General features: G+C 48.4%; 1 protein-coding gene across 3 annotated transcripts in view; it reads left to right on the forward strand.

The window, feature by feature from the left end:
• Nucleotides 1-20715, forward strand: part of STAG1 (STAG1 cohesin complex component) — a 1346357-nt gene that overhangs the window by 393569 nt on the left and 932073 nt on the right. The window lies entirely within an intron of this gene.

Genomic DNA, 20715 nt, shown 5'->3' on the forward strand with positions numbered 1-20715 from the left:
TGGTTTTTTAATAGCAAATATCATAAGCTGTCGAATGTCAAGTACGTGGTAAGTGAAAACATTTTCGTGTTCATGCACACTGATCTGCTTTGAATGGTGCCCCCCCCCCTCATTTCTATTAGGAGTACTCTCTCTTTGCAGATAGTGAAAGGTAGTTAACGCAGGCCTTTGCCCCCGTTGTAATACGTCGTGCCTACTTCTCTCCATTTGATTGATTGTTATCCAAGTATTTACTGTTTTAGAATTGGTTCTCTTTGGTTCATTCTCTATTTACAAACAAACACAGAGTCGCAATACTCTGTTTAGTCTTTGCAGATAACGAAAAATCGTGTAAAAAGAAAAGGAATCGAGCAAAATCAGTAGGCCACTAATGGGATCTCTTTTTGACCTCGCTAAAATAGAAACATTAGGAACAATCCCTCATGACAAATACAAAACTAGTGAGATGAACTGAACTCCACACAATGATGGCTGCAAAACAGCTCGGCTCCGCCACCCACCCCGCCCAAAATAACGATAAAGAGCGGCTGCCATGATTGGTTGCGGAATGGCCACGACGGAGCTACGAAATGGTGGTGCTCTCATGCTAACCCCAGCTTCAGTCTGAAACATCCAGAAACACTGTAGACTACCAATTCGATCAGTTCCGGTAGCGCCCCAATGTAACCCGGTAGAGAAGAACTAGCCCTCCCCTCTTTGACTGATGGTTCTTGTTGCCTGTCCCTTCTGTTGTCATTTAACAGAACTATTTAGCCTGCTGAAAGGGGTTGTGTTTCGACCGCTGGTTGGTGGAGACATTTTGACTATATTCTGGACCTGCGTTGTCGCGTAATGCGTCATATGACGCGCCGCGTTAGCGCATCCGGAAGTCATCCGGGGCGCGCAGCGCGTAACGTAAGCATAACAAGTAATGTGACTTGTTAATAAAACTTTTCATTGGTTCATTTTACTTTTCTTATTCTAATGATGAAAGGCTTGGTCATATGACCTAAAAATTACGCTTTTTATTACTTCCGAACATTATTTTTTCTTAAATATATGTTATAATGTTCCAGGCTAATGTACTTTCCCGGAAAATTTACAACTGCCTGCAAGTAAAATATATTCTTTTTTCGAGAAAAAGAGCGTTTCTTCGTCCCATGACGGAGCCGTTGAGCAAAAGAGGGTCGACCTGCTGTCTTAGTCGCCGATACGCCTGAATATGAGATTCTTATCGATCACTTTATGTTGCAGGAGTAGAAAACACAACAGCCCTTGACCATTTATCTTTACTGCGTTCCTTCGTATTATACCTTTTACCCTTCATGTAATTGGTCTGCTTTATTTCACTTGCCTTTTAATGATTCTAAAACAGTGACTATTATTAAAAACTTTACCAATGTATATACTACTACCATGTTTTCTTTTAAAAACCTTTATTGTGAAAATTTCATTATACAAATACGAGCCTATAACCACGTGGGCCGGCCACGGAGCAAACTGTAATCGTATATGATGAGTAGACATTTACACTGTAGAGGAACGTAACAGGCGGGCCATTAGGTTGCAAGAACTAAGGTGTCTAACAGTTACGGAATCGGTGGACGTACATTTTATAATTAAAATACGACAGGGCCAGTTACAATAAAATTATCTAGATATACATTTGCGGGCAAGTACCATGGGTGACGTTAATTCGAACTTTCAATAGTACAGTAATCAATAACACATCAGAACTTAATATCAATAGGGATGTCGAAATATTCAATCAATTCTCGTCCCCGCCCGCCATGTGCTTCAAAACTGCATACGTATCTCGTGATTTCAAGGTTCTGCAACCAGTACACAACAAGGAGTTACGAGCCCCATTTATTCCGGCACCATTTTGGGCGAGGACGGGCAGGTCCAGGATATAGTCAAAATGTCTCTACCAACCATCGACTATGATGATGTTCATATGCTGTATTTATTAGAGTAACACATCTGTCCACATGAAATTAATTTGCCACAATCTAAACATGTCATTTTAATCTTTCCAAAGTTCTTCTAAATATTTGGGACCGTTTCCCTTGCCTCTGATGCTGTCAGTGCCACTTCTTTGATGAATGTACTAGCAGGTCAGGGGTTCTCCTCCAAATCTCTTTTATGCAGCACTATAATTAATTGGTGCCACCTCTCCATATGACGATGCATGGTATAGTTACCATAACTATATTTTTTTTCGGTTCCTCTGGAGAGTTCATCGTGGTAGATGAAGCGTGTAACGTACCGGGCATTTACCTTTTTTTGCATGTACAGGAAAGGAAAAAAAAATCGAGCGTCCGAGTTCTAAGGTGTCCCAGGGCCATTTTAGTGGACCAGGCCCAAATCCAAAGAACAGGCCGCCATTTTGAGAGTCCTGTTGCAGCCGCCTGTCGCTGTAGCATCAAGAGCAGCCGAAACTCAGCTGAATGGCAACTGAAACGGTAAAGGGGCGCCCCACTACAGCAGACGAGCCTCCACCTAGGAAGGCCCGTTCACGCCGCCTTCCCCCCCCCCCCCCTTCGGGCACCCCACGCCGTTATTCGGAGCAGTATTGTAGGATGGCCACACCAGTGCGGCAACTTGCTAGACATCACCTCGGTGGTAACCGAATCTCAGCGCCTTGTGGTGTCTCCTCCTCAGAAAATATTCTTGCGCTACCTTTGCCCCATTCATACATCGGTCCGCTACTGACGCCATCTCACAGGCTAATGGGGCGCCCCACGCCGAGTTTCAGCATTGTAGGATGACCACACCAGTACAGCAACTTGCTAGACATCACCTCGGTGCCATCCGGATCTCGGCGCCCCACTGCAGATGAAGTGCCTCTCAACTATGAAACCACCACGGTGACATCCGGATCTTGGCGCCTTGTGCTGGTTCCGGCCTATTCACACATCGGTCCGCTACTGACCCCATCTCACAGGCTAATGGGGCGCCCCACGCCGAGTTTCAGCATTGTAGGATGACCACACCAGTACAGCAACTTGCTAGACATCACCTCGGTGCCATCCGGATCTTGGCATCTCAACGCCTAGTGGTATCTTCCATACAGAAAATATTGTTGCGCTGCCTTTGGCCCCATTCGCACATCGGTCCGCAACTGACACCATCTCACAGGCCAACAGGGCGCCCCACGCCGACTTTTACCATTGTAGGATGGCCACACCAGTGCCACAACTTGCTAGACACCACCTCGGTGCCATCCGAATCTTGGCATCTCAGCGCCTTGTGGTGTCTTCTAGTCAGAAAATATTGTTGCGCTGCCTTTGGCCCCATTCGCACATCGGTCCGCTACTGACGCCATCTCACAGGCCAACGGGGCGCCCCACGCCGACTTTCAACATTGTAGGATGGCCACACCAGTGCGGCAACTTACTAGACACCACCTCGGTGCCATCCGGATCTTGGCGCGTTGTGCTGCCTTCGGCCTATTCGCACATCGGTCCGCTACTGACGCAAACTCACAGGCCAACGGGGCGCCCCACGCCGACTTTCAGCATTGTAGGATGGCCACACCAGTGCTGCAACTTGCTGGACACCACCTCGGTGCCATCCGGATCTTGGCGCGTTGTGTTGCCTTCGGCCTATTCGCACATCGGTCCGCTACTGACGCCGCCTCACGTGCCAACGTATTTTCTCCGCATTTTATACCCTATGCCGCATAACAGGTCATGTGACTTGTTTATAAAACTTTTCATTGGTTCATTTTACTTTTGGTTTCCTAATGATGGAAGGCTTGATCATATGACCTAAAAACAACACTTTTCATTGGATGAAAACTTTTTTTTTTCCCCAAACGATGAAAGCCCCACCTTGTTTCTGGATGTTTCAGACTGAAGCTGGCGTCCGCATGAGAGCATCACCATCTCGTAGCTCCGTCGTGGTCATTCCGCGAGCAATCATGGCAGCCGCTCCCCACCGGAAGCCTGCAGGAGTCGGGGGCCCCCAAGACTTTTGTAGAATCCTCAAGGCGGAGGGGACGCTTTCGAGAATGGGGTCCAAGACCTAGCAGACAAGCGTCCGATTTCCAAGGTGTCCCAGGGCCATTTCAGTGGACCAGGCCCAAAAAGGAAACAGCCTGCCGCCATTTTGAGAGTCCTGTGACAGCCGCCTATCGCTGCACCGCAAGAGTGGGCGCAACTCAGCTGAATTGCGGCTTTTGACACAGTGGACCAAAAGCGGACGGAATGGCAACTGAAACGGTAAAGGGGCGCCCCACTACAACAGACGAGGCCCGTTCACGCCGCCTCCCCCGGGGCGCCCCACGCCGTTATTCGGAGCAGCATTGTAGGATACCAAAACCAGTGCGGCAACTTACTGGACATCACCTTGGTGCCATCGTTCTGCTGCCTTGGAACTATTCGCACAACAGTTTGCTACTGATGACCCACCCCCCGCGACGCCCCACGCCAGAAATCTGGACGTTGTGCTGCGTTGGGACTATTCGCACAGCCGACCGCTACTTCGTTGTTTTCCCCTAAAAATGTTTATATGTTATTACTGTTTTTGTTTTCTTGTATATATTTATACGTTATTAAAGTTTTATAATCTTACTACTTTGTTGGAGTGCTATATATTTTTAATGTGACACATAATTGTAAAAACTTTGATGTACAAAGAGTCATCCCTGGAATCTTCCGCTTCAGGTTCGGTCCCCTCCCCAATCACAATACAGGATGGTTTTCAGATAATAGGAACGCGTCTGCTGTGACGGATCTCATCGAGTGTGGGCCTTGATCTACTATAACTCCTTTAAAGAGGGGTGATTCTTTACAGCTGGGGCCATAAACTACATCTGCAGGGCTAGCTGATAGCCTAGGACCGGCCTGGACAATCGGACACAGAGGAAAAGGAGTGTCAGAGGGTGCGGTAGTGAATAGGGCGAAAGGGAGGTGTCGGGCGGGCACAGGGTGTGATTCTCAGGGAAGAGCAGCGCAGATGGGGGGGTGGTTTATTACCCATGCATAAGACAGAGAGCGGGGGTGACCACTGCCTGGGGGAGATGCTTGCGAGGGTGGGGAGCCATGCTAAGGATCGACAGCGTGCACAGAGTGGGTCTGGTCAAGGCATCTAAAATGACTGCCGTGCACGACAAAAGTGTGGCATTTGAAAAAAGGCAAGATGGCGCAGACAATGTTTTTCAACACTTCCTGATTTCCTTCGAATCGAACGTTAACAGACGTTGGGGCATATTACCAAAGTTAAGCGATATTTATCCCTAACGATGCTTAGCAACGATTTTTTTTCCGCTAAGCATTGTCAGAAATTATCGCAGATAAACCTTGCTATTATCAAGGTTTATCGCAAATACGATAAAAAACGACCGCAATGCATTAATATCGCTGAAAACTCAGCGATATTCATGCATTACCGAGCTAATGCGCTTAGCCATGTTATCCACCTCCCATTGGATAACATGGCTAAGAACTGCTCAGGGCAGGTGCTAGCTTTTGGAGATATTCGCGCTTATCGCGAATATTTCCAAAAGTTGATAATAGGAGATAGCGATGTTAGCGACTGTTTCCAGTCGCTAACATCTTGGCATGCCCACTTTGCATGTCATTAGTGATAAATATCACTCACATGCAAAGTGGGGCCCAAGATGGTCGCTATCTCCTACTAGCCATCGCTAACTGGTGTTAGCAACAGCTAGGTAATACAGATATAATTTTATCTCCGCGAAGCGGAGCGCTGTTACAGATATATATCTTGTTTTTGAACGTTAATTTCTCAAAATCCACTGAAGCACATATATTGAGACCTAGCAAAGGCACATCGAGCTACCAGTCCCTACAATTTTGCCAAGTTTCGTGCAAATCCATTCAGCCGTTCGATTATTATTATTTTTTTTGCCCCGCGGGGCCCTTTTAAAACCTCCACATCAAACCTAAGAGGTCAAGGAGGATCTACTATGCCCCCTTATGGTCATTTGCCCCTTCGCTTTGGCCTCCTCTTGTCTCTCGATCCTACCGAGAGACAAGATGGCGGCCGCTACGGACTGTTTGCAATGTTTACAGACGCCGGAGAACCAATCAGCTTCGCAAACCTCCGTTACGCGAAGCGGAGCGCTGTTACAGATATATATCTTTTTTTGAACGTTAATTTCTCAAAATCCACTGGAGCACATATATTGAGACCTAGCAAAGGCACATCGGGCTACCAGTCCCTAATATTTTACCAAGTTTCGTGCAAATCCATTCAGCCGTTTTATTATTATTATTTTTTTTTTTTTGCCCCGCGGGGCCCTTTTAAAACCTCCACATCAAACCTAGGGGGTCAGCGAGGATCTACTATGCCCCCTTATGGTCATTTGCCCCTTCGCTTTGGCCTCCTCTTGTCTCTCGATCCTACCGAGAGACAAGATGGCGGCCGCTACGGACTGTTTGGAATGTTCACAGACGCCGGAGAACCAATCTGCTTCGCTTCACAAAGCTCCGTACCGCGAAAAGTCCGCGAACCGGAGCGCTGCCCGGTCCGCTGTTACAGATATATATCTTTTTTTGAACGTTAATTTCTCAAAATCCACTGAAGCACATATATTGAGACCTAGCAAAGGCACATCGGGCTACCAGTCCCTACAATTTTGCCAAGTTTCGTGCAAATCCATTCAGCCGTTCGGGCTAAAAGTGAGGCCAACCGCCCTATGGAAAACTCAATGTTAAAAACACGTTTTGGGACCCCCCTTTTTTCTCGGCCCCTCCTTGACGAACCCCCCCCCCCCCAAATTTTCAAGGGCTGCTCAGAAACAAAATGTGCCATTTTCCTGAAAATTTCAGCCAATTCCGTCCACAAACGCCAAAGTTATTAGACATAGAATTTTCAAAAATCCCATAGAGAAAAAATCCTAACTATATATACCTACTGGCGACCGCCAGTAGGTAATAAATATATATATATATATATGTATGTTACACCAGCACTCTCCCCACCTCCGGTATGCATGCCTTTCTGTCACACGCGATTACATCCTTCATATTATTTCCATGTCGACGCGTTTCAAGGGGTAAACAACCGTTACAACGCAACTTTTACAACTGACTACTTTTACAACGCAACTTTTACAACGCAGGATCCCTTACAACGAAGTACCATTACAACGCATTTTTTTACAACGCAAATACCTTTACAATGCATACCATTACAACGTAAGTATAGGTAAGTATATAATTATAGTTAAAATGTTATAGGATTGGGTTTTTGGGTAAAGGGGTATTTTTAGGGTTCAGGGCTAGGTTTGGGTTTTTGGGTATAGGGGTCTTTTTAGGGTTCAGGGCTAGGTTTGGGTTTTTGGGTAAAGGGGTATTTTTAGGGTTCGGGGCTAGGTTTGGGTTTTTGGGTAAAGGGGTATTTTTAGGGTTCAGGGCTAGGTTTGGGTTTTTGGGTAAAGGGGTATTTTTAGGGTTCAGGGCTAGGTTTGGGTTTTTGGGTATAGGGGTATTTTTAGGGTTCAGGGCTAGGTTTGGGTTTTTGGGTAAAAGGGTATTTTTAGGGTTCAGGGCTAGGTTTGGGTTTTTGGGTAAAGGGGTATTTTTAGGGTTGAGGGCTAGGTTTGGGTTTAAAAAAAAATTTAATTAAATTAAAATTAAATAAAATTAAATTATATTAAATTTAATAACTTACACTTTAAAAAATATTATATACTTACCTATACTTACGTTGTAATGGTATGCGTTGTAAAGGTATTTGCGTTGTAAAAAAATGCGTTGTAATGGTACTTCGTTGTAATGGATCCTGCGTTGTAAAATTTGCGTTGTAAAATTTGCGTTGTAAAGGTATGCGTGCTAAAAGTATGCGTGGTAACGTCATACATCCGTTTCAAGGCGGGAACGCCTCTTCATCAGGACTCTGTATAGGAAAAGAAAGAAGATCTCACCACTCCATTCATTGCACGTTTTTATTCAATGAACAACGCCCTAAGTGGGTGTGGCAACATCATGACTACCAGCAGCATGCTGGTCTTTGAAGTCCCATGAGTGGTGAGTACAAAGTGTTCTTGGGCGCAGAAATAAACACGGTGTTAGGGAAGGCATTCCCCAACGAGAAAGGGATAACAGCTCTGCTAAAGGAGACTCACCTATACCAGAAGGGGCATCATCAGACAGTGAGGACAGTGTGGAAATTACTAGGAATTATGGCTTCATGCTTTCACCTAGGTCTCACTATCCGTCTACACATAAGACCGTTTACAGAATGGCTCCAGAGACAATGGTCACAAGCTACAGGGAGTTGGAAGGATCTAGTGGTTGTCACAAACCAGGTTCATCAGGAGATGGCATGGTGGAACTGAGCGAGTATAGCACAGGGGTGACCTTTCACACCTCCAACACCAACAGTGATCATAACAAGAGGTTCGAGGCATGTGGGCTGCTAAATTCATATCTTTAGCATAGATCGCCGCCTAGTGTTGGGTCCGGATGATTGCACCTTGTTGTCCTGGAAGAGTCTTCGAAGTATCACGAGATAGGTGGCTCCTCCCCTGGACTACAGTGCGCATGGGCATCGACTCCATCCCCAGATTGGTTTTTTTCCGCCATTGGGTTCGGATGTGGTTTCGACGTCTCCGTGTCGGAACCGAAAAACTTTGTTCTTAAGGCCAAAAGGCCTTCGTTACCTGCGTCGGTATTGTTTGCGTACGGTCTCGAGCATCCTCCGACTCAATGAGCCGGAATTCTGCGGAGTCGAGTAACTCTTCGGACATCGAGGCCCTCTCGTCGCAGCAAGACCCCGACGAACTTAACATGGAGCGGAGCCCGTTCAAGTTCTGCCCCGTCTGTGGGTCTAAATACCCACATATCGACGTGCATCCAGTCTGTAACAAATGCCTCTCGCCGGACCACAACGAGGACAACTGCATGGCCTGCTCGAAGTTCAGGTCAAAGAAAACGCTCAAGCATCGGCGCGCGGCGCGCCTCGAGGCCCAGCGAGCGGCTCCGGCACCCGACGACATATTAGACGACCTCGCAGAAGAAGGCCAAAGCCATCCTCTTCAAATCTCACCACCGTCGACGGAGGTCGAGGCCGATCCCGAGGAACATGTCGGAGGACAGGGCCAAGACCTTGAAGACGTCGAGGAGGTAGGGGACGACGAAGAAGTCTATGGGGCCGCGGAAGATAGCTCGGAGGAAGAGCTATGCCCCGAAAGTTACATGCTTCAGGCTCAGGTCACAGGATCGCCACTCGGCCTTACCCACGACCCTGCACCGCTATCCCCGGCCCCGCCTTCTGGCCCGGCCACGGACATAACAGCGGAGACGCCATTGCGCGTATCGAAACCGAAACAGAAACATCGGATTCGACAACGCCTAAGCTGGCCGACGTCCCATCAAAAACGAAACCTACGGCTTCGACAACACCTAAAATGGCCGACGTCCCGTCTAACACAACGAAGCCTGCTACCTCATCCACTCCGTCGCCCTCCGAAGTCGAAGAAGGCTGTCGAATCGACAGCGCCGCAGAAGGTGCCCAAGGACCCGTCCTCGAAGAAGGTCGTCCATCAGGTGTCGGGCACAGTTCCGTTGGCTAAATCCACTAAAGCCGTCGAACCGAAGACTGCTCAGGCCCTCGACCCGAAGTCCGGAGGCACTACGCATCGGCACAAAGACACCAAATCTACAACAGCGGCACCGGCGCCTAAGCCTATTACGGAGGCAAGGACCGTCGCACCTGAAAATGCATCGGCGGCAACCGCTTCCACGCCGAAGGCCTCCGATGGTACCGGACATGAGGCGTCGGTGACCAAACCCTCGGCTTCCTTCACAAAGCAAGTCGCTGACTCCCTCAAACGTATTCGGGAGAAGTCTTCCACGTCAACGGCCCACACGCCGTCGGCTCCGAAACAAGTGGACGTACCTGCGAAGCCTTCAAGCAAGCTTCTCTACACTCTGCCGCCAAAGGTGGCACCGAAGGCGTTTGCACCCAAATCGGTGCCGAAGAGCGTGGAAACGCCGACACCTTCAACGCAAAGTGGCCGATTAAATCGACATCAAGCCTCAGAAGAAGAATCTGAGCATTACATCGATGCCGAAACAGGGAAAATGACACTCTATAAAAGAAAGATCACTTCCCAGCCACTACAATCATATGTCATTCCTCTTAAGAAGAAAAGGCCAGCACAGGACATTCCTGCCCTTGTGGAACCTATTCAGCCTCCACCAAGGAGGACTCCATCACCTTCCCCACACCAGTCGGAGGGAGAAGAGGATAACCAGGATGACCAGTACAATTTCCCGGACAATGATGACCCTGATGTCCATCAGGACTCATATGACGACACTGGTGACCAGGGATGCCATCTGGTGGTACAGGACCCACAGGGTTTTGGTGCACGTACATCCCCAACAGAGGATTCAGCGGCTTTCAATGCCTTAATAGAGCGGGCAGCTGCAAATCATAATGTGGACATGCATGCTGACCCGGTGGAAGAAGATTTCTTGTTTGACACTTTTTCTGTCTCAGAGAGAACAGTTAAGACCCTTCCTATGCTAAAAGGTGTCCTTAAGCATGCCCCAGAGATCTTTAAGGAACCTACCAGGGCGAGGGTGGTGAACCCACATATCGAAAAGAAATACAGGCCGGCACCTGGGGACCCTGCATATATTCGGGGACAGCTGCCTCTGGACTCTCTGGTCGTCGCCAATGCCCGAAAAAGGGTGAACTCCCAGACGACGGGTGAAGCTCCTCCCCCAGACAAGGAGTCGAAAGTGCTTGAGGCAGGGGGCAAAAGGGTGGCTGCGCAGGCTTCCAATATCTGGCGTATATCAAACACACAGGCACTATTGGCACGATATGATAGGGCGCATTACGACACCCTAGAACAGCTCCTTCAACACCTACCTGATCAGTTTAAGGAGGGAGCAGAAATGCTCATACAAGAGGGAAAGCTCATTTCAAACGCTGCAATAAAGTGTGCACTTGATGTGGCTGATACGGTGGCTAGGGCGATTAACACTAGCGTCATGTTAAGGCGACAAGCATGGCTTTGCATATCAGGCTTTAAACCTGACATTCAAACAACAATACTCAACCAGCCTGTTAATGCTGACAGACTGTTTGGCCCAGATGTGGACACCACCCTCGAGAAAGTTAAAAAGGACAATGAGACAGCTAAGTCCATGGGGGCGCTTCAGTCTCAGCAGTTCAGGGGGAGCACTTTTCGTCGCTCAGGTGCACGCGGTGTTACCAGAGGACACTTGGGTCAACAGACACAATTCACGAAAGGTGGCGCACAATCCTCGTACCCCAAACAGGGCAGAGGGGGTTACAGAGGTAATAGTTCCAAGGGCAGAGGCAGAGGAAACAACAACTCCCGTTCCTCTGCCGCCAACAAACAGTGACTCCCTGTCACTGCCCCCCGACCATCCAACACCTGTCGGGGGGAGACTCCAGCAGTTCCTGCCAGTCTGGACATCCATCACCACAGACAGGTGGGTAAGACAACTTATCCAGTACGGTTATTGTCTGGAGTTAACCTCCACTCCTCCCAACATTCCCCCAAGGCAACGTCCTATGTCGGCAGAGCACTTGCACTTATTGCAGCAGGAAGTAGTGGTGATGCTGCAAAAAGGCGCAATCGAGCTCGTACCGGTGGAGGAGGAAGGCACAGGGGTCTATTCCCTGTACTTCCTTATCCCAAAAAAGGATGGATCCCTCAGGCCCATTCTGGATCTACACCCCCTCAACCTGTATATACTGTCAGAACATTTTCACATGCTTACACTGCAACAAATTCTTCCCCTGCTAAAACAAGGGGACTTCCTAGCAACCTTGGACCTCAAGGATGCTTATTTGCACATACCACTCCACCCATCCCACAGAAAGTACCTCAGGTTCACCATACAAAACGGGCATTATCAGTTCAAGGTTCTACCCTTCGGAGTGACCACTGCCCCCAGAGTGTTCACAAAGTGTCTGGCGACTGTGGCGGCGCACCTCAGAAGACAAAAGATACATGTCTACCCTTACCTGGACGACTGGCTCGTTCAAGCCAAGTCGGCTCAGCAGTGCGCCGCGGACATGTCCCACACTATTCACCTCCTTCACAGTCTGGGGTTCTCGTTAAACTATCCGAAGTCGCACCTACAGCCAGCCCACGTGCGTCAGTATCGGGGCGCGACAATAAATACGCTGAATGCTACGGCTCAGCCGAACCCTGTGAGGATCGACAGCATCCAGTCGCTCATTCAGAGGTTCAGACCGCAACACTCACTTCCAGCGAGAGTGTTTATGCAGTTGATAGGCATGATGGCCTCCTGCATCTTCATAGTCCCGCACGCGAGACTGCATATGCGTCCGCTCCAAGAATGCTTGGCACATCAGTGGACGCAGGCTCAAGGACAATTGAACGACCTAGTGTTGGTGACCGGTCGGGCATACAACTCTCTGCATTGGTGGAATCCACACAACCTTTGCAAGGGCCGACCGTTCCAAGAGCCTGTGCCACAGATTATCCTAACAACGGACGCATCTCTCCAGGGGTGGGGAGCTCATGTGCTCCACTACACGGTGCAGGGACTATGGACGACACAGCAGAAAAGAATGCACATCAACTATCTAGAGTTGATGGCAATCTTCATGGCACTCAAGTCCTTCAAAGTACATCTGTGCAACAAGGTCGTGTTGATCCGGACGGACAACAAGACAGCCATGTACTACATCCAGAAGCAGGGAGGTACTCACTCGCCACAGCTGTCTCATCTGGCTCAGAGCATGTGGAAGTGGGCCATTCAGAGGAACATTTGCCTCATGGCAGAACACCTCCCGGGCAAGGACAATCAGATGGCGGACCTGCTCAGCAGATACAGCCATCAGATGCACGAGTGGGAGATACTTCCATCAGTACTCCGCCCGTACTTCCAGCAGTGGGGTCATCCAGAGATAGACCTGTTTGCCACAAGGGACAACGCAAAATGCCAACACGTTGCCGCCAGGTTCCCTCACCCACAATCGCAGGGCAATGCGATATGGATGAACTGGTCAGGCAAATTTGCGTACGCTTTTCCCCCAGCACCTCTCATACCGCTGGTGGCATGAAAGCTAAGGCAACACTCGATGACGCTCATCCTGGTTGCTCCAACGTGGGCTCGCCAACCATGGTACACCACGTTTCTAGAACTTTCCGTGGTACCGCATCAAAGGCTGCATCTCACTCCAAGGCTCTTGACGCAGAACCATGGCGACGTTCAGAATCCAGATCCGCAACAGCTCAATCTGGCGATCTGGCTCCTGAGGTCCTAGAGTTTGGCTACCTCAACCTGCCTCCTGAATGCATGGACATCATCAGGGAGGCAAGGAAGCCCACTACCAGAGCTTGCTATGCAGCAAAATGGAAGCGTTTTGTCATTTACTGTGCAGAACATCACATCGACCCGCTAGATGCTTCAATTCCTAACATCATCTGCTATTTGTTACATCTTTACAAATGCAATCTAGCGTACGCTTCCATTCGGATACACTTATCCGCCATAGCGGCATATCTCCAAAACAGGCAGCATCTCTCTGTTTTCAGGGTGCCTGCCATTAAAGCCTTCCTAGAGGGACTGAAACGAGTCATTCCTCCAAGAACACCACCAGCTCCAGTGTGGAACCTCAATGTGGTCCTCACTAGGCTGATGGGCCCACCTTTTGAGCCACTGCATTCATGCGAAATTCAGTTTCTAACATGGAAAGTGGCTTTTCTCATTGCGATTACATCGCTCAGACGTGTTAGTGAGCTGCAAGCGCTCACAACCCAGGAGCCATTCATACAAATTCATGCAAACAGGGTAGTACTACGTACTAACCCCAAATTCCTTCCAATGGTGGTGTCACAGTTTCATATCAACCAAACTATTGACCTGCCCGCATTCTTTCAAAACCCACAAACAGTAGCGGAAAGAATGCTCCATACATTAGACGTTCGGAGGGCATTGATGTACTACATTGATAGAACGCAACCCTTTCGGAAAACACAACAACTTTTTGTTGCCTTCTCTGCACAGCACAAAGGCAACCCTATTTCCAAAGCAGGAATAGCCAGATGGATTGTTAAGTGCATTCAAATCTGTTATCAAAAAGCTAAACGTACTTTAACAATACCCCCAAGGGCGCACTCCACACGCAAGATGGGGGCCTCCATGGCTTTCCTGGGAAACATTCCTTTGGAAGACATTTGTAGAGCAGCCACGTGGACTACACCGCACACATTTACCAAACACTACTGTGTCGATGTACATTCCAAGCAGCAAGCAGCTGTAGGACAGGCTGTTCTCAAGACACTCTTTCAGACTTCTGCAGCTGGCACGGGCAACCGCCGTTGATGGAGGGACTGCTATGTATTCTATGCTAAAGATATGAATTTAGCAGCCCACATGCCTCGAACTGAATATGCTACTTACCAGTATGCATCTGTTCTTGGCATGTAGGGCTGCTAACATTCATATCGCCCACCCTCCTCCCCGGTGCCCGTAGCGGCTGCAGATACTCTCTTGCATTCAATCATTTGCATGGACATCCTTTACACTATTTCACTCCATCTCTGCCACAATGGCTAAAAACAATCTGGGGATGGAGTCGATGCCCATGCGCACTTTAGTCCAGGGGAGGAGCCACCTATCTCGTGATACTTCGAAGACTCTTCCAGGACAACAAGGTGCAATCATCCGGACCCAACACTAGGCGGCGATCTATGCTAAAGATATGAATGTTAGCAGCCCTACATGCCAAGAACAGATGCATACTGGTAAGTAGCATATTCAATGCGTCCCTAATAGGATGGGAAGCACACATGGACAATCTCAAAAGAAGGGGTTTGTGGTTGCTACAAGATGCGGTGAAACACATCAATATCTTGGAACTAAAAACTGTGTTCGTAGCCGTAAAAGCCTTTCAGTAAGAGCTATACGGGAAAAAGGTTTTGATACAAACGGACAACACTACAACTATGTTTTACATAAACAAGGAGGGACTCACTCTGTAGCACTATCCAATCTAGCACAAGTGGAGATGGGCAATCCCAAAAGGAATAGATATGTTAGAGATACACCTACCAGGGAAGGACAATCTAGAGGCAGACAGGCTGAACAGACAAACAGCAGCATCCCACGAGTGGTAACTGAACCAAACAGAAGTGCAAACATTTTTCAAAAAATGGGGAACTCCAGAGATAGACCTATTTGCAACACCCCAGAATGCAAAATGCCAAAACTTTGCATCCAGGCGACCCTGCAACCATTCCCTTGGGAATGCGCTTTGGATAGACTGGTCAGGGATATTTGCGTACGCTTTTCCTCCAATACCATTACTGAACAAAGTATTCAGCAAATGCAGAATCAGCAGGATAACAGTCCACCTCATAGCACCACAATGGTTCTCGGACCTAACGGAAATCTCGCAGGGATGAATGCACTAAATCCTGAAAAGAAAAGATTTGCTAACCTGCAAAATGGGAAAGTACTTGAGCCAGAGAGCCTAGGACTAGCAGCATGGCTCCTGAAGATTTGGAATTTGCACATATCAAACTACCCAAAAGCACAATGGCTGTTCTAAGAGGCTAGAAAACCAACAAGAAAATGTTGCACAGCAAAATGGAAAAGATACACACAATGGTGTCTTAAAAAACGTCTCAACAAAAATCACAAGAGAAAGAACAGTACTAAGGTACCTCACACATTTACTACAAAGTAAATTATGCTTTACATCACTCAAAGTACACTTAGCAGCAATTGTTGCGTACACAAGAGGGGAAACAGGGAAGAGTTTCTTCACCTCACAGGTGGTCAAACTGTTCGTAGAGGGAGCAAAAGGGATTGCACCACCCAAAATGGTGCCAGTACCAACATGGAATCTAAACATCGTTCTAGCACAATTAATGAAGGCACATTTCGAACCACTGCACAAAGCAACACTGCAAATGCTTACAATAAAAACAGCATTTTTAGTGGCAAGAACATCACTACGGAGAGTTGGTGAACTACAGGCACTAACACTACAGGAAACAACAGAAGAGGGACCCTGAACACAAGTTCAGGGGGAAATTTCAATCCAGGGAAAAAATGCAATGAGAAACATGAATGAATCCCCCCCAATACATAAACAAAGATGGGCAGTAGCTCCAAATATAAAGATGTCGCCCACAGAAAAAATATCAGTTATTTATTTATCATATTTTCAAAATTCATAACTTTTTTAATATTTTTTTTTATAGAGGCATACATATTTTTAATACATAGGTGTAAACACATAATGAATAACATTCAAATATACAATATGCAAATGATCACAAGACCGAAAACCCCTGAAAAAAAGAATTACTAACTAACTAACAAATAGAGCAAAACTAAATGACGTTCATGCATCAATGTGAATCTAAGAAACTACATAACAAAACAAAGAACATTATACAAAAAATATATAACCAAATCACCACATATCACAAATATGACAACAAAAAGTGAAAGCGCCGATGCGCGTTTCGGAAATGCCACTGCTAGAGACTTCCTTCATCAGGGTGTAGACTTCATCATAATAGTATGTGGCCAAGGGAAAGCCATGAACAATCAAAATTCACAATGTATAGTGTAAAAGCAGGGCTGTAAAAACTGGCTGTGGGGACAAATAAAGAGGAATTGAGATAAATGTATAAAGTATAAATGAACAGCAAGGAAAGAGCAAAAGTGGCTGACAAATACTCAAACCGAAAAATGAAAAATGCACCTACGTAATAAGAGGAGAATCTCGAGGCCTGGAAATGGAGCCACATGGAAGATACAAAGGAACGGGAAAGGATAAGTCCAAACAGGGTAAAATATCTGCAACAAAAGATGAAGCAAGACAAGGGACCATGAAGAAGGTCTTTGGCTGAGGATGTGGAAGAGAAGAACAGAGGAAAAACGTGAGCCAATACCCCCAATCGCAGCTAATCCAATGTTATGTTATGTTATGTTATGTTATGTGGTTTTTATTAGGCGCACAGATGATCCAGCTAAGGAGCGTCCTGGCGCCCGACAAGGCAGCTACACAACACAACTAAATAAAAACAGCACAAGCAAAATGACTAAGGGAATAAAAATGTTTTCACGGCGCGACGAAAAGAAAGCAAATCGCTCATAGCGCGAATTGCCGGGGGTAAGGAGTTCCACAAAGCAGCGGCCCGCACTCGAAATGAGCGTCCACCGGCCCTGGCTCGCTTAAAGCGCGGTACCACGGCCAATTCGAGGTCTGCCGATCTTAAGGGTCGTGCTGGGATGTAGTTGGCCATGAGGGTCGTAAGGATCGTTGCCGGGGACCCCTTCAAGATCTTATAGGCGACGCAGAGGACCTTAAACTGAATCCGCTGCGCCACCGGGAGCCAATGCAGCGCTCGTATGGTGCTGGAGGTAGGACAGAATCTTGGAAGGCCTACCACCGCTCTCGCTGCTGCATTCTGGATCCGTTGCAGGCGCCCGATCTCAGCCACGTTCAACCCGGCCAGCAAAGAACTAGCATAATCCAGCCTGGAGATGACGGTAGCTTGGATCATAAGTTGCCGAGTGGGGGCATCGAAGAACTTTAGCACCGGACGGAGCCCACGCAAGATGCCGAAGCAACAAGCAGCCGTGCGTTTAGTGTGGCATGCAAACGTAAGGGAAGGGTCCAACCAGACCCCGAGGTTCTTAAGCTCGGCGACTGGGATGGGAGCAGAACCCAACTCCTCCGGCCACCATCTCTCTCCCCACAGTTCCGGTTGCCTACCAAATACCATCACCTCGGTCTTACTAGCGTTTAGCTGGAGACAATTGAGCGTCATCCAGCTAGCGACCGCCCTCAGTCCTTGTTGAAACCTAGGGGCGTCGACTTCAGCATCCCCGCTGATCGTGACCGCTAGCTGGGTGTCATCGGCATATGACACCATGGTCATACCCCATTGTTTGACAACCTCAGCTAGCGGCCTTACGTACAGATTGAACAGCGTAGGACTCAGCGAGGAGCCTTGGGGGACGCCCAGGTTCAACGGAAAAAATTTTGACTGATAAGGTGGGACGGTCACGCTAAAGGCCCGGTTGGTTAGGAACGACCGGAACCAGTCGAGAGCAGTGCCGGTAACACCAGCCTCCTCTAAACGCTGCAGAAGGATAGGGTGCGAGACGGTGTCAAAGGCAGCGCTTAGATCTAATAGCACCAGCGCTGCCGTTTGTCCCGCGTCAAGCACGGAGCGAAGGTGCTCCACCATGTAGAGCAGAGCCGTCTCCGTGCTATGACCTGCCCTGAACCCATTCTGCGTGGCGTCGAGTATATCAGCTCGACGGAGATGTTCCGAGAGGGCGGCATTTACGTGTGCCTCCATCACCTTAGCCGGCCACGGCAAGAGTGAAATAGGCCGATAGCTCTCCGGCTTGCTCCCATCCAGGCTAGGTTTCTTCAGGATTGGACGAACCATGGCTCGCTTCCACTTCAGTGGAACTACGCCAGATGTAAGTGACGCATTGACCAAGGAACAAAGCGGGGAGATGTCATGTACCGCAAGGTCCTTGAACACTTCAGGGCAAAGTGGATCCTCAGGGGACCCAGACTTCACTCTGCGGGCCAAAGTGCCTAGGCTATCAGAGTTTAACAAAGGTAGAGAACATAGTCCCTCAGATGGTAGTGGCTTAGAAGATGTAATCGCCGAGGGAACGACCACAGGAAAGGCTCGGTAGATGGCATTCACCTTTTCCAGGAAAAACTCTGCCAACTTTTCACAGTGCTCCACAGAGCTCTGGTGTGATGTTGTAACTTTTTTGGCAGTGAGGTCTTTCAATACCTTAAAGATAGCCTTTGCCGGGTTCGAACTGTTCCTGAATTGTGTCGCATAAAAAGCGGCACGGGTTCTACACACCGCCCGATGGTACACCTTCACTGTTGCCTGATATGAGACTTTCTTAGAGCTGGAATAGGCTTTGCGCCATGCCCGCTCTGCGCGCCTGCAAGAAACCTTCAGAGCCCGCAGAGAGTCGTCATACCAGGGGCTGGCCTTGCCAGATCCAGTTTTACAGGTCACCAAGGGGATGAGGGTGTCCAAGGCCCTGGAGACCCAGTCGCTAAACCTGTCGTACATCTGATCCGGCGGACCTGAGACGTCAAGCGGGTCAGCTGATAAGAGATGAAAGAACTCATCCAGCTTAAGTTTGTTCCAGCGTCTTCTTGGAACAGAACACACCACTGGCTTAGAAGGACTAGCCACGATAGGGCAGTGGAACTGTATCAAATAGTGATCAGTCCATGCCAGAGGTGTGTAGCTGGTGACACAGACTTCCGTCAGATTGGTAAAGAACGGGTCGAGGGTGTGACCCCCTGAGTGTGTGGGCTGCGTCACCAACTGATTCAGCTGTAACGCCTCAAGGTCCGCCAGGAAACTGGATACTGAAGGACTACTGGAGTTGTTAAAGTGCAGATTTAAATCTCCAATGATGGTAAAATTGGAGCACCCCGTAGCCAGATTGCTAATAGCCTCCGGTAACGCTGCTCTAAAGGCCACTTCACTCCCCGGGGGCCTATAAATTACAAGTCCCGACAGGGTGAAGTTGGATGTAATAGCGACCTTAAACAGGGCGCATTCGCACCCTGGGATCTTTTGCCCATGCCATGTAGTAGGGTAACAGGACTTGACGGCAAGAGCAATACCCCCGCCTCTTGAGGTCCTATTCAAGGTGAATACCGAGTATTCCGGCGGGAAGGCCAGATTGACAATGGCCGTGTCAGCATCCTGCAGCCAGGTCTCTGTTACGCAGAATAGGTCAGGCACCTCCCTGCCTAGCAGGTCATTAATGTCAAGATGGTGCTTGACAAGCGACCTAGCGTTAAGATTCCAAATGCTAATACCTGGCGACGGGCTTAAGGGCGTGCGCAGGACATCCCCGCAGCTCCTGCTTACGGGGGCAGCCAGCGCAAAGCATCCGCAGCCACACGATAACGGGCCGCATAAGGGATCCACCCTAGGTGTAGAGCAGGGTGGCCGCGACCTCTCAATGGCAACCAGACTATCTCTGGTGTAGCACCGCATGATGTAGAATAGACCGACCAGGAGGGGGCCCAGAGTCCAGCCACGTCCAATAAGAATTACTTCAGCACTCGGTCATTTAGAAATTTCTGAACTGGAAATATCTCCAAAGGGTCACTGAGAACTGAGGTATCTACGTTCAAGATGCAAACAAGCAATATGTAAAAAACTATATGAAGGAAAAATAAGAGGGCAACGAAAGAAGGACTTAATGAGGCAGGATACCTGAAAATAATTATATCAAGGCCTCTTCCCCGGAAGCCCACAGGCAGGAAAATACAACGTAGTGCCGCAGTGGTAAACCACAATCTAGAAAGATGAAACCCAGAGATAAGAAAGCCACCAACAACCTGTAAAGACAGCCCGAGAGCGACCGGATGGTCAAGAAGAGCGGTACTTACTAGCAGTGTCTGTCAAAACGTGCCGTCAATAGGCTCCCCCACAGATCCTGCAGATGGTGAAACTGCGGGGGACAGAGTCATATAGATCCACAGAAAACCGGAGCTCTCAATCCGGAAATGCACAGCACCTGAGCTCGCCCTAAAAAATTAGACTGGCCAAAACTATCGGCCATGTTGGATTTCGCGCTAAGAAAGCTGAAGAGAGATCATAGTGCGTACCTTGGCTGAAACTATCGGCCATACATATACACTATACATTGTGCATTTTGATGATGGCTTTCCCTTGGCCACATACTATTATGATGAAGTCTGCGCCCTGTT

The sequence above is a fragment of the Lissotriton helveticus genome, chromosome 11, assembly GCF_964261635.1.
Source record: "Lissotriton helveticus chromosome 11, aLisHel1.1, whole genome shotgun sequence".
Lineage (NCBI taxonomy): Eukaryota > Metazoa > Chordata > Amphibia > Caudata > Salamandridae > Lissotriton > Lissotriton helveticus.